The 15794-nt window shown below is 36.8% G+C and overlaps 1 long non-coding RNA gene across 6 annotated transcripts in view; it reads right to left on the bottom strand.

Moving 5' to 3' along the window:
* Positions 1-1715: 1715 nt before the first annotated feature.
* Positions 1716-15794, bottom strand: part of LOC102156548 — a 76684-nt gene continuing 62605 nt past the window's right edge. For 5 of the 6 annotated variants that reach the window (XR_005380003.1, XR_005379995.1, XR_005379999.1 and 2 more), the window contains 2 exons: positions 3675-3875; positions 1716-1947 (listed from right to left, as the gene is read on the bottom strand). This is a non-coding gene — a long non-coding RNA (uncharacterized LOC102156548). Of the gene's footprint in view, positions 1948-3673; positions 3876-15794 lie in introns of those variants that run through there. The other variant, XR_005379996.1, reaches the window with a different exon arrangement.

Here is a 15794-nt window from a genome sequence, read left to right as displayed (position 1 = left end):
CTTTGTAACATCATGGAAGAAACTACCCTGTAGGTTGATAAAAAGATCTATCAAAAACTCTTTGTGAGGGGAGAATGATCTATCTCCTTTAATTAAAAGCAAATTCCTGAAGTCTCTGAAAAAGCAAGGAAAGGGTATAGACACCTATTGAAGTTAGTGTAGAAATCTATACTGAGGAAAGTCTCAAAGGTGAGCTTGGGGTCTTGGAGGGAAAAAAAAAGAAAGCTTAGGGTCTTGGAGGAAAAAAAAAAAAGAAAGTCTGGTGTCATCAGAGAAACGTGTTCCCTGCTGCACAGGAGACTGTGGGGAGGGAGCTTTGTTTCATGATTGGGGCTGGTGTCCGAAACCTTGTTCTCCAACCAGCAAAGCTCCAACAGTGCTACTGGAGCAGGGTGTAAACGGAATGGTTTGCAGGCAGGTATCACTAAGCAAAAAGAAGAAAGGCTCAGCCAAACAGTGCTTAAGCTTCAAAGTGTGGCTGAAGCCATGGAGCCCTGGAAGGCTATTTTGACTTTAAGGAAAGGCTTGTGGTAAGTTTTGTTTCTATGGAAATAAAGCAATTAGCTTAAACAGCAATTGAAAACTATTTGGTGAAAAAGATACCAAATGACATTTCTTTTTCATTTTATACGAAATAGTGTGTTATTGTTTCAGTTAGCAACTAGAGAGCAACACGGGTGCCTGCTTGGGCTTATTTTTAATTAAAAGTTTATTTTATCCTTAGAAAAACAACTCTGATTGGACTGGGTACCGGAATGTGAGACCCAGTTACATTGCCCGGGGAAAGCCTTCCTGGGTGATTTTTGCAGTTGTGTGTGAAACACCATTGTTCTGCTGGAGGCACCTATTGGAATTTCAGATTGAGCTTTTAGGGTGAGAGTGACAGATTCAGACTTGCCTTAGAAACAACAAAGTGCAACGTGTTGATTACTGTCCTACTTTATTCCTGACATAGGCTGAAAGTAAGGTTAAGGAAATGTTCTCCAATTTATCACAGTCTTCACAATTACATGCCTCCCTTCCGTGTTGTCAGACTGTGCCCCTCTTTCTGCCTTTTAGGATGGCTGTAGGATCATGCTGCCCAAACAATTTACCTAGGCTTCCTATAAAAACGCAGCCGGCTGCTGAGCCCATAGGCCTAGGGAGGAGCTCCAGATTCTGCATTTCTAACAATTGCCCAGTGAGACTCATGCTTCTGGTCCAGGAATCACGCTTTGAGTATCAAATAGATGGTGGACCAAGGTGTGTGTGTGTGTGTGTGTGTGTGTGTGTGTGTGTGTGTGTGTGTATGAATGGTTAGTGATCGTAATACTTGACTGATTTTTCCTCCTTTTTTCAAATATTCAAATCTAAAAGTTGAAATTTAAAACAAATCTTATTTCCCCCATTCCAATGCCCCAAAACACACTGGATTAAAAGTAGTCAAACCAAGCAGCAAGTGAGGAAGAGGATCCTAAGAGAATCAAGCTTAATTCTCCCTACTGAGCCATGTGTAATTGGGCTCTCATGCTTGTTTAAGACATGGTGCCGAGAGGGTTAACAAACCCATCAAAGGTACTGAGGGCATTTGCAGCACAGATCCCAGAGTCTTTTATAATGTTTTTCCTCCTACTGCATCATTGAGATGTTAGCTCCTACCTCTGCATCAGTAGATGCTTGGGGTAGGTGACACTCACATATACCCAGAGCTGTCATTCCCCAACTCAGGCCTCCCATACAGAACTTTATTACCTTATTTTTGCCTGCTTTGAGCATTTACCAGTTCACTCTGATACAATTATGTCAGTCCTTTTTATCCCTGAGAAAATTCAGAGGTTCAAGTAAGGGGCAAGTTATACTTTGATTCAGCTTTTCTTAATTTGCTCGAAGATGAACTGAGAAAACATTTGCTCAGTTTTTCCATTCTTGTCTTCTTTCTCTCATTCTCAATACTCTATCCTCTTTTTCCTATTAACAAAAACAAGTGAGAGCATAAAAAATAATCTGTGCAAGTGGAATATATTATGTTATCAGCTGTTGGCCAGTGAAGAGACAGGCAGACCGTATTTTGCACCTGATGATTCAGAAATAGAGCACTTGGGGCCTGAAGGGGGTGAGGTGAATCTTTTCTGAAATTCTTAAGCCCTGAGGTATATTGGTGGCTTATTTCACATTTCACCTGCTGACAGATGGTGAAGGGACAGTAAGGCCATAGGAGCAGGGCAGGGAGAAAGGAAAGAGACAGATGGAGTGGGGTGGAGGCTGGTCCTCAGGGAGGACTGAGCAATTCAGAGAGGGAAACAGAGAGGGTTTGTATCATGAACACAATGACCCAAAAGTGACAAGAGAAGGGAAGAGGGACAAGTAAGAAGGAACTTTTTTTTTTGTTAAAGAACTTATTAATTAATTTATTTATTTGAGAGGGAGAGAGAGAGAGAGAGAGAGAGAGAAAGAAAGAAAGAGCACACAAGGAGGGGGCAGGGACAGAGGGAGAAGCAGACTTCCCCACTGAGCTGGGAGCCCAATGCGAGGCTCCATCCCAGGACCCTGAGATCATGACCTGAGCTGAAGGCAGATACTTAACTGATTGAGCCACCCAGGCACCCCACAAAGCTGAGTTTGAACACACAATGTTGGCTAAAGATGGGTTATTGAAAGAGCTAAGTCTTTATTGCTACTGAGGCCACAAGTGAATAACTTTCTAATGAGCCAGGAACTCAGACTAGGAGTTCTTTAGGAACGCCTGGGGCATAAAAGAGAGAAGTGTTTCCCAAAGGTGGCACGAACAGACCTGCTGGACCTGGGAAGGGATGATGGAGAGGAAGAGGGATGGAGAGAGGGTGCTGCTTTGGAGCTCCTTCCTGCCCAAAGCTTCTGGAGGAATTTGAACTCATACAGGGTGCCATGTTTTTCTGAACTTACTGATTGTTTTCTTAGAATCTCTCATCATAGAAGGCACTAATATGATTGAGCTCTGAAAACCAAAGCATGAAAAGGAGGTCCATCTCTTGCCATTCCAAGCTCTCTTCCTAGGTCAGGTGGAGGGCATCTTGACAAATCAGAGAAAAAGGGGAGTCATTTTTCCACAGGCTTTGTGGAAAATCAATAGTTATTTGGGGCTCTTTTGGAGGGTTGAGATGTAGAATGCATCTTAGAAGCAAAGAGATTTGACACTCTTATTTTCTAAGGGAAAGAGGGAAGTACCTTACTACCTTACTGCTGGTCACATGGCTGATCTGAACTCGGTTATTATTCCTTTTTTGTTTTTGTTTTTATTATATTATCGATTTTTGTAAAGCTCTCAGCACAGTAGTCTCCCTATGCCTTCAGAACATGGATCTGCTTTCTTCCAAGAATATTTAACGAAGTCTTCTTTCAAATAAGAAGGGTTAAAGTAAGAAGGTCCACATAAAGGATGCTTCTCTATGTTAATGTCGCTCTACAAACAGTGATGTTTTTAGGGGATCCTGAGGGGTTTCTCGCAATGTTCAGCACTCCACCTCCCTGACCGATCTGCCTCAGTGATAAATTAGGAAATGATAGAGAAAAATAAACCCAAGGTGCAGGTTTTGGCAGGTTTCTCATGATTCAAACCGTCTGCGTGCAGTAGGACATTCCCATTGGCCAATTCTGACCAGAAAGGATTTGAGCTTGTGGCCTTTTATGAGGTCAGATTTTCATTCTCAACCACTCACCTGTGAAAGCCTCTGCAGGAATCACTGCTGATTAGGACCACATCCATTAGGGGAGGATTGATAGATTCCAAGTTCACTGTCCTTTGCACAGAGCAGTGAGGCCCTGGGGACCCCAGTTATGCTCCAACTTAGAGATCACTTTGCTGTTTCCCCTCCAGCAGATTCCAGCAGCAGATACAATCTAGAGCCTCAAAGGCAGGGCTGGAAACAAAATGACATCTTGGCTGTTAGTATTCTGGGCTTGAACCTGCTTTGTCCTGGGGGTGGATAAGATGACCTCATAGGTCTTTTCCATCTCCAATTTCTATGAACCATTGTTCTGGGGAATAGATGATTTAATAGGCCAATACATATTTGTGTTTGCCCACTCTGCTGTTCCTTGTATTTGTTATATTTTACTTGGTTACCCTGGGAAGAACAAATCCATTATGTAAGTCCAGAGACACTCAGAGGTCAAAATCTGCAAAGGGCAGAGTTTGAAGGGATGTGGTCAAGAGAGAGATGGCGGTGAATAGGAAACCTGAGCTCACAAGTGCTTTCTAGATGTTCCCAGAGCAAAGTTGGAGGGAAAGTACCAGGATGTGATGTCTTCTAGTGCAGTGGAAAGAATATAAATATGGAGACAGAAGACCTAGTTTGAACTCTGACTTACTGGCTTCTAATGATTTCAGCTTCCACATAGATAATGGATTCAATCATAGTTACCCTGTTTATTTAAAGAGGGTTGGTTTGAGAGTCATATGAGAGAATGTGTGTCTGTGTATCACAAGTGTAAAGTGATATATAAATTAGGGATATTATTATTATTATTTAATGAAGTGATTCTTATGCTCGGAGTTGAATAGAAAAGTTCCGTGTGCAAAGAGCTATGCCAAAAACAGCTATGTTTTCTGAAAGCAATTTTGGAAGAAAGGACGAGAAACTGACAATAGGAAATTAGGTTTAATCAGTGCACAGGAAGAAAGAGAAGTAAAACCTCAAATGTTCTCATCTTCTGGTTTGTTCAGCATGTAAGCCAAGGCACATTTCAAAGTCTGACAAATACTGAAAATCACCATTGATCTTTTTCTTATGATGAATGACTCCTAGAAATTCTTGAAGTAATAATCTAACTGGTCTAATATTCAAAAAAGCTGATTGAAATAATGTAACTCAATATAGATTTTTCTGAGCAGCTTCTATGTGCAAGACCACAACCCAGACTTAGAAAGAAGAAAACATTCCCTGCCTCCAAGAATTGCAATTTGAAAGGGAAAAATGAGTTCATAAATACATCTAGTGTTTTCCAGGGGTTAAAACAGGATCAAAATGATTCTCCCCAAAGAGTTTTTTTGTTGGCTCTATTTCCTTTCAGATTACTCAGCGGTATCCAGGCGTGACCCACTCACTAAAGCATTGGTCCCCATTGTTGCAAACACCGTTTTGGTTCTCTCCCAGACCAGTTCACTGTGGTAATGCCTCCTGGTCTTGTCAAAATCCCCTGAGATCCCTGCTACTGCTGGCCCTTGTAGATGCCTTGTCTGCTGGTCCCTGCTCGAGCTGCTGTTGCTGCCCTTAAATGCCCCTACTGGGATTAGTACTTCACAAGTCACATTAAATAAACAAGTCAGATAGATGCATGAACAAAGTGTAGTAGGCAAAATGGGTGAATGAGAGTGGGAGGTACAGGCTTCCAGTTATGGAATGAGTGAGTCATGGAAGTGGAAGGTAAGCATAGGGAATATGGTCAATGGTACTGTAATAGCAATACCTGTAATGGATGGATGGCAGCTACACTTGTGGTGAGCACTGCATAGTGTACAGAGATGCTGAATCACTATGTTGTACACCTGAGACTAATGGAACTAGTATGCCAACTAGACGTCCATTAAAAAACATGCCGTAGAAATCTACAGTAGGACTCTATTGATTCTGCTCAGCTAGGGTAATTTGAAGGGATCATGGAATGCTCTCTCTGAAAGAATATATTTAATTTAAATTGTAGATATATTTATTTGAAAGAAAGAGAGGGAGAGAGCAGGGGGAGGAGCATAAGGGGAGAGAGAGAGGGAAGGGGAAAGAACCTCCAGCAGACTCCATGCTGAGTGCAGGGTCTGACATGGGGCTCAATTTCAACTCCTTGAGATCATGACCTGAGCCAAAACAGAAAATTGGTTGCTTAACGACCAAGTGACCCAGGTGCCCCTGGAATGCACTTATTTTTTTTTTTTAATATGAAGCATGAATAGATGTCAAAAGACAGGGGAGAAGGGCATCCTGGGATTATGGACTGTAGAGACAAAAGCGTAGAGATGTAACAGTTCATAACGTCTAGTCTAAGAAAATAAAATAGGACTTTCTCTCAAAAGCAGCATAATAGGGTATTAGGAGTAACAAAAAGAAGTTAAAACAAAGGCCAATCATATATAAAACATGTCTATAAAACATGGGATGCACATTTATTCTTCTTCCTATACTAGAATAAGAGATAGGGTCGATACTATTTCCCTTCTCATTAAACAATAAAACAGAGTTCCAATTAAAATCCCTGTGAGTGAAGTCCTGAGGTGGAGAAGGCCATGTAGTGAGTTCCAAGAATAATGGAGCACATTATCAAAATGCTTGGGCACCTAATCACTAAGGGCTCAGAAACTATAACTATATAACCAGCAAGTCGCCTGGTAATAGTGAGTATAAACTGACTGCAATGTCTGAGACTTTTAGATTGAAGTCTCTTTACCAAGACTCATGAATGTTTAACACAGTAATTAGTAAATTTGTTAAATAGAATTCTAAATACCACTATGTTTCTCCAAAAGTTGAGTAGTTTCAAATGGATGTTCTGGTTAAATATGTAGAAAACAGTCAGATTTTATTCCAAGGCGAAACAACTTGTGTTGGTATCCACGGTTCTGTATACACATAGTCTTTATGCAATGTAAAGCGATGTGATTTCCTGGCACCATCAACCATCACCCAAAGAAAACTTGAAGGCAGTCTTTTCATACAAAGAAGACTGTTTCTTCTTTTGAACTATAGGTGCCTATGGATTTCTTTGCTTATACTATACTCTTCTCCTACTTCCCAAAATACTTGATAGAACATATGTATTGATTTATATTCTCCTATGGCTATTCCAGCAATGCTGCTCTGGTTGTTTTTTTTCATTTGCTTGTCAATTTGTATGACATCAGTTGTGCTCTGAGAGGTCAGGCTGTAGCATGGCATTTTTTTTTTTTTAATGACTGGATTGATGTCTTTCAATGATGGCAAGGATAATGATGCTGTCTTATGCTCTACATCATCCACTTTGCTAAGTCAGTGTCAACAAATGAATCTCTTAGAGAAGCAGAGGATTTGAAAATCTCCCAGAAATTTCAAAGATAGACTTCTCTGCTCATATGCTCCCCAATTTCTCATTGTCCTCTCCATCAGACATATATTCTCATAACACTGATTGTCACAGCGCAAAAAGAAAATGACAGTAAAAATAATGAAAATGGTGTTGAGGATATACTAGGTATTAACAGTTTCCATAGGGATGACATTTATGTCATTTATTCATCCTAGTAATTCAGTGATCACCTCAAAGAGGCAGCAATAGAGGCTTTAGACAGGTTAAGTCAATATCCCAAGGTCACATGGTGACAATGTAGCACGGCTGTGACTCAAAGTCAGGTCTGTTTGTTCCAAAATCCATGCTCTTCATCAGGGACACTCTTAGTCTCTTCCATTCAAACAAGGCTTTTCTGTGCCTGGGGTGGATGAGTCGGGGTGTTATCGCTATAGATCTCAGACTGCTGTTATTCCATATTCTTTCTAATGACATGAAGGATATATGTAGAAATTAGCTCAAAAGACTTCTAGGTGATGGGATGCCTGGGTGGCTCAGTAGTTGAGCATCTGCCTTTGGCTCAGATCGTGATCCTGGGATCCTGGGATCGAGTCTCGCCTTGGGTTCCCTGTGGGGAGCCTGCTTCTCCCTCTACCTATGTCTCTATCTCTCTCTCCATGTTTCATGAATAAGTAAATAAAATCTTAAAAAAGTCTTCTGGATGATGCTATTGTTTTTTTTTTAAGAGAAATACAGAATATTAATAATAGAATGAGGTTAATGGAAAGAAGTGCAAGGATTTAATCTAAACAATGAAATACAAAATAGAGAATGACTACTTGACACAAGCTAATCTGACAATGATCTAGAAATAAAACATATATGTGACTTGTCTTTAAAAACAGAGGAAAATAAAAGAGTTAAGATAATATATGGGATAGAATTGAACAGAGAGAGACTGACAAAATGAGCATTTTTCATATGCTCAGAAATGGTCAAGACTTTACTAGCATATTACCTGCAAATTTGGTTTACACTTACAGAAAAGATAGAGAGGTAAAGATGATTTAGAGAAAAAAATACTGGAAGATGGAAAAAATTGAAGACAGGAATTATGGGTAAATGTTAATGACATTTGAGTTGTTCAGTTTAGAGGAAAAGCTTGAGTAACACTTACAGATACCTAATATCATTATAAAAATTGCAGCTTTTTGTTGGTTTCTTCTTTTATAGAGGGTAGAAATATTAGTTTGTGTTTCAGATTTACTTCATTTTAGGCAAAGAAGTTTTCTTTTCTGAAAAGTTATATATATGTAAATTAAGAGTGTTTACTAAAATCAAACTATGAGCTAAAGAGAAAGAGGAATTCCATTAATAGACTCAAGTCTGAAAGAAATTAAAACTCTAAATTATTCTTCTTTATGGCATTGTGAACAAACCACAGGTCCCCCCAATCTCAACTTTACTCCCTCCAAAAAGCCTCTGTGAGTCAGTTTGAGCTATGACTGACATTATAAATTTTTCTAAAGCAATTGAAATGGAACAAAACCAGAACATCGAAATATTCTCCAAACCCAACTTGACCGACCTGATATTTCACTTGGTTTGAGTCCCTGGTGTAAAAAAAAAAAAAAAAAAAAAAAGGAGTTTTTTAGAATCATAATTTAAATACACCAGACAGCTCTTCTATTTAAAAAAAAAAGAAATCCTATGGTGGATGCTTTAAAAAAACAAACTTCTGTGAAATGAATAATCACCTACTGATCTATTTGTTTTGAAAATGTTGGGGGGGGGTTCTGATTTAACTTAAACTACCTGATTATCTACAGGTTTTGACTATAATGATGTGGCCAAACTGGTTATAGAGAAAAGGAATTCAGTTACTATGCTTGACAACTGTATCCACAAAACATCCTTACACTGGAACTAATCTAACACTGTATCAATGATACTTGGATAAAAATAAATAAACAAACCAAAAAACAGTACAACTTTAATGATTATTTTGCATTAAAGATTGATTATATAATTTAGGTGATCAGTGGCATGACTTAATCTCTTTTACAGAGAGAAAAGGCTAGAAAATTGACATCTAAGACTCTCCGTGCTTAGAAATTGTAGGAACTTCAAGAAGTCAGAATTAGCCCATTCATTTTTTTTTAGAGCTCTGCGTCAGTGTCCATTATGGTTATGCTCGTAAGATATGTGTGCTAGCTCCTTCCCCTTTTACCGCAGGAAAACTGGGCAGCCCTTCTGGAGAGCAGCCTCAGCCAAGGTAGTGGATGCCATGATTGGTTTTCCTTTACCTCACCACTGGGACGTTCCTTAATACTTTATAGAATTCCTTCCCTCAAGCCCGTGTCCCTTACTTCTCATGGAAGTAAAATATTGCATTTATTTTTAAGAGACATGGAAATGACCCTCTTTTTTCTTGTTCTTGGTTTTTGTGTCTTTGAATTTCACTCCCTCATGGGGGCCTGGGGATATTAGAACCTCATTATTTAAGCTTTGAGTTACTTAGAGGCTAATTTAAATCAATCTGCAAACAACAGCAAAGCGTGTATGTTAGGAGGGGGTGATGATGGTGGTGGTGATAAATCAGGGATGGGTAAGTGTAACTTCTCTTCCTAAGGTGTGAATCCATTTACCTTTATTCCCTATAGGGGCACATGCTAAAAAGCCGCTAATAGAATGTCTCCTTCTATCTATTTCATCCCTCTACCTATTAGCCTAATTGTAGGTCTGGATCCACAAGGAAATGATTAGGGTTTAGGGAGGGATCGGCTGCTCAGATAGACAGTAGACAAGAAATATGAAACCAAGAGAAAAAAAATGGGGTCTGAGAGTTTTCCTGACCCTGAAAAACAGGAAGGCTACTTTATAAAACAGAAGGGCAGGTACACATGGGGACGGTGTCAAATGTACTGCCAGACAAATGACATTCAAGATATTTATGAAAAGGAGGCCTTTATTCCAAAACAAGCTGTCTGGACCTGGACAAGTTATTTAAGCTCTCCTATGAGGTTTCCCTAATATGATCAATAAGGAATTATCTTTACCCAGTAACATTATTTTGTGGATTGACTAAAATATAAAAATAAGCTGATGCCATACCTGAAGCATAATAGATTCAGGGAATATTAGTTCTTTTCCTTTTCATGAACTTAATGGTTAAAACACCAGAGTGCATAATAACAATTTTATCACCCACTTAATGAGTGTCATTAAGTGACTGTTAAATGCTAGGAGCTTTACATATTTTGCCTGTGTTGTATAATTTAACTCTTTAACCAACAATCCTGTCAGGTAAATGTTATCAGCTGTTTGTTGTTGTTGTTTACAGATTAATTAATTGAGACACAGAGAAGGTAAGTAACTTGACTAAAATCTCACAGCTGGTAAATAGTAGAATCAAGATTTGGACCCACATACTATGACATAATAATATTATTACAAAAAAATATATTATTATACTTTTTCCCCCAAAATCTGCTAACCAAGCATGCATAATTCCCTCTAGGGAAAGGATCAATACTCTAGATTTATCAAACAGAAACAGTATTTTTCACACAAAGATCAAGAAGACTGATTTTTCCCCCCAAGTTACTTTAAGAAACCTTGAGCTATCTGGGTAATCTAGAAAAGATCTGGTCATTTATTCTGTGAGTATCCTGACCTTTAATGCTACACTGCAGTAATATAGTGTATATTCTTTGGTATCTGATTTTTTTTATCACTCAACAATATATTAGTGAAGTTCATTTAAGTTGTGCAAGTAACTGTAGCTTGTTTTCAATTATGAATAGATTTCCCGGGGAAGAATATATCCTAACTGGATATGTGGAAAGTTTTCAGGTACAGCTATGATGAATAATGATGTTATGAATATTCTCGTTCCAATCTTTTGGTGCATATGTGCTTGCATTTCTGTGGAGTAGAATTGTTGGATTATAAGATATGTGTATGTTCAGCTCTAATAGATGCTACCAGTTTTCCAAAGTGATACTTTGACCAGCCCTGAGCTCCAGTTGTCTACATTCCCATCAATTGTTATTTTAAGTCTTTTTCATTTTAGCCATCCTGGCAAGCATGTAGTGGTATTGCACCATGGTTTTAATATGCGCTTCCCTGATGATGACAATGAAGTTGAGTGTTTTTTAATATATTTATTGGCTGCTAATGAAGTATTATTTCGATCATTTTTTCTATTCAGTGGGTCATCTTTTTATTGATTTGTAGCACTTCTCTATATATCCTGTATATGAACACTTTGTTAACTTAAAGATGGTAAATGTCATCTTTCTGTGGCTTGCCTTTGTCACTCTCTTGATGTCTTTTGAAAAATTAAAGTTTTTACTTTGAATACAGTCCAATTTACTATTTTCTTTTTCCTTCAAGGATAATGTCTTTTATACTCTGGTTAAGAAAACTTTCTCTCCCTTCGGTTATGCATACACTCTCATATTTTACATTAGAACATTATTGTTTGCCTTTCATGTTTGGATCTACAACCTATCAAAAATGGATATTTGCATATAATTGAGGTAGAGGATATTTCAGTTTGTCCGTATTTAAGTCCAATTGTCCCAGCAATATTTATCAAAAAGATTATTATTTTTCCGTGGTTGTATAGTAACACCGCCATCTTCAATATAGTATCTACATATGGGTGGGTCTGTATAGACTCTTTTTACTTTTTTCCAGAGACCTATTTGTTAATCCTTGAGCCTATATCACATTGTCTTAATTATTGTCACTTTAAAATATGTCTTGGTATCTAGTGTCTAGGAGAACAAATCCTTTTACTGGTTTTCCCTCAAATGGCTCCTAGATAGCCTTGACTTTGGTAGCCTTTTAATAGAAGTTTTAGAGTCAACCCTTCAAAATCTGCTGAAGTTATTAAAGAAATGCTTTAGGATTTTTTTTTTTTTTTTTTGCAGGGGTTGTGGGAATTGCATTAAACCATTGGGTAGAACCATTGGGTATGGTCCATTTGGGTAGAACTGACATCTTAACAAAATTAATTTTTACATTTCATAAGCATGTATATCCAATAGTTTATTTATTTAGGTTTTCTTTGATTTCTGTGCTGTATACTTTATAAATTTCCATGTAAGCATCTTACAGGGCTTTCTATAGATTTATTCCTAGAAACTTGGTTATTTGGTAAGACTGAAATGATATTTTTTAAAACTTCAACTTCCCATTTTGTTAGCAAGTCACCACAATGCAATTGATTTTTTGCATATGGATCTTTCCCCAGCAATTTTGAAAAGCTGCTTATTGAATTCTCTTTTTTTAAAAAAATATTTTATTTATTCATGAGAGACACAGAGAGAGAGAGAGGCAGAGACATAGGCAGAGGGAAAAGCAGGCTCACCGCAGGGAGCCAGATGCAGGATTGATCCTAAGACCCCGGGATCCTGACCTGAGCCAAAAGCAGACGCTCAACCACTGAGTCACCCAGATGCCCCTATTTGAACTTTCTATATAATCTTATTTTCAGTGAAAATAATAATTTATTTTTTTCTCTTTCAATCCTTACACCTCTTATTTTTCTTATAGCACTTCCATGATGATTTTGAGAAGTTGTGATATTAAGCTTCTTATTCTTATTCTTGAAATTTCAGAATTTATTACCATAAAATAAAGTGTCTGCTGAAGGTTTTTTGAAGATATTGTTATCAGATTAAGAAAGTTTATTTATATTTACAAGGAATTTTTAAAAATCACAAATGTATATTGAATATTTGCAAATGGTTTTTACGAATATTGAGATAACCATATTTTTTTCTTTCATGATTCCTTCATGTGCTGAAGTATACTGATTTATTTTTTAATATTAAACCAACTTTGCCTCTTTGGTCTAAACCCAAATTAATCATGATGTATTTACCTTGGCATGGCTTGCTAATACAATGTTTAAGAATTTTGCTTTTGCTTCTATGTTCATGAGTTAGATTTGTCTGTAATTGCCCCCTTTCCCCCTGCCAATGTCTTTGTCAAGTTTTGTTACAAAGGTAAAAGTATTTATTTACCAAGTTTATTTATTTAATGGTCACTATAGTGTTATTAATGTTTTTGATTTCTTCTTTCATCTTTGGTAATTCTATGTATATGCATTTTTATTTATTTATTTGAGACAGGCAGAGAGAGAGCATTATGGGGGTTGGGAGAGCATGAGAGGGAGAGGGAGAAGCAGACCTCCCCACTGAGCAGGGAGCCCTATGCAGGACTTCCATCCCAGGACCCTGGAATCACGACCTGAGCTGGAGGCAGATGCTTAACTGACTGAGCCACCCAGGTACCCCAGTAATCATATATTTTTAAGTAAATTGAAATTTTTTGATGTTTGTAATCTAAGTTCATTTTCTTTAAGTTGCTTATGATTATAGTGATCATATAATTTATAATCCTACTGGAACACTTTTGAGATTGAGAAGGGAAGTGCAAATAATTAAAATTGGGTAATTTTTTAGATATTTATTTCTTTACCTAAAACAGTTTGCTGTACTTATAAAATGGTTTTACTGACAATCTATTTTCAAAGATAAAAGCCATTCTATAAAATATAAAGAGCATATCTATTTTTATTAAAACAAGTCTTCATACTGAGTATCGAAACATTATAAAATGACATACAAATATTTGTTTTCAGTAAATATTCATGTTACCTAGTTGGTTTCTTGGCTGTGCTTATCACTGATATTACTTTGTCACTGATATTTTTCTGAAGAATATATTTTTTTACAATACTGCCTTACTATTTTTAATTTTTTCATAGCATTTCCTGTGGTGTTTTCAAAATTGAGTCTCATCCTTCTAAATTTGAAGTTGTTGACAATTTCAACTGATGTTTTTCTATAGATGGAGATATTTTCAATTGAGAGCATACTTTTGCTACAGGTGTTGAGGTACTTCAAAGATCATAGTTTTCAAGAATAAATTTTTTTCATAAAGAAATGTGTAAATATATCAGTCCACATATTTTCACAGATTATGTCTCTTCAATTTAAAATACATCTCTCTAAAAATGTTTTTGCTTAGCAAGATTCATCAAACAAGTTGTCTATGATTACGATTCTTTGAGCATTTGCTAAATTTATATGCTGTAAAATTGTAGGCCTTTTCAATTTCATTCCACTCTAGTTCAGAATGTAAATTTATCCAATTTAAAATAGAAGGTCCATCAAAACATTCTTATGACAAGTGGACATATCACAAATCTCAATCATAATGTTTTAATGTTAAATCTCACACACCATTTGAGTTCTCATATTTAATTTCTTCCGTTCCTCCTTCCATTATTAATGAAGGGATACATTCGTATTTCTCTCTAAAAAATTTGTTACCTAATTGCAATTAGTAATTCTAAGAACTAAAGCTTTCTGTTGTTCCACTTAATGAATATTTTCATTAAAGATTTACAATTGATTTTGGAAAAATAAAGACAAATTTCAGAAGTCTTATTTTTTAAGAACTTCAAAAGCATTGTAGGTCATTGAGGTTGAATTACTAAATAGTTTTTCTTCAAAGGCTTGAACATTTCTAAAATCTGATAGTGAGTGGCAAAGGCAGCACGTGTGTTTGGCTATGGTGTATGTATATTTAAATTTAATAAGTTTATCACAAAATGTTGGTAGTTCCTTGTCAAAATTTATATATATCTGTAAGTATTGACAACTGGAGCTTTGATTTCAAGTAGTAGTTTCTTGAGTGTAATTTTAAATTATGTATATAGCACAACTAATGACTAAGACACAAATTTGAAATTAAGAATTTTACCTTGTATTGGTGTCATGTTTCACCAAAATTTGTATTTTTATCACAGAAATGAATAATCTTGTCTTTATTGTTGAACTTTTAAAGAAAATTTATAATAGCATTCACAAAAATGTCCCATTCTGACTTTCAACAGAATAAACTTCCAAGCATTTCACTCTGTGTAAACAACAGAAGAGTTGTTGAATTAACTGATTTTCTATTTGAAGTGTCTGATGACACTAGAATAAAGCCAGTGCTTACATGTTTAGGAAGTTAGAGAACTAATGGAGCCAATATATTCATAGCTGTCACTTTACTTTTCATATGAGTGCAAGGAATCTTATGTTAACAAAATGAGTGGAATTAATTTAGACCAGTCATTTGATCTAAATGGAAAGTCATGATATATAAATATACCTTTTGCAGCTGCTTTTGCTTGTTTTGGTTTTCAGAAATAATCTCAAATATTAATTTTGTAGTAAGATAGTGATACGCTAGTAAATTTGTATCTTCTGTCTTTTTTTGTGTGTGTAGCAGGAATAACATTGACTCCCATGATGACTGGGTAAATGTAAACTCCTATTTGTGTAGTCCAGATGTTTATCAGCAACATTCTTGAGAAACTGAAATCCAGAATTTATTTTTACCAAATATGCTTTTTGAAATTCAAAAATATTTTTTAGAAAGTAAAAAAGCATCACCAAACAGTAAAAGAAACATATAGATAGTTCTACATGTTACTCCAGTCAGTGAATGACAAAACCATTATAGCAAGAGAGTTAAGATTTTTCTAGCCCATACCCTTTCTGGCAGGGCTGCACAGCTGTTTTCCCACATAAATTCCTCATGTAACCTGTAATTTTTCACTTTTCTCATAGACTCCACCTCTGGCAGCCTGGTGGTTTCATGCATCTCATAGTCTCAGCATGAATCATGGCATAACTCACTAGAATGCCAAGTAGCCAACAGGGGCTGTCAGATGACTAGTCTCCTATCTTCCCCGGAGCCCAGCGTCAGCTGGTGCTGTCCTGCAAAATGAACTA

The sequence above is a fragment of the Canis lupus genome, chromosome 27, assembly GCF_011100685.1.
Source record: "Canis lupus familiaris isolate Mischka breed German Shepherd chromosome 27, alternate assembly UU_Cfam_GSD_1.0, whole genome shotgun sequence".
NCBI classification, from domain to species: domain Eukaryota; kingdom Metazoa; phylum Chordata; class Mammalia; order Carnivora; family Canidae; genus Canis; species Canis lupus.
This window is presented reverse-complemented; position numbering and strand designations above follow the sequence as displayed.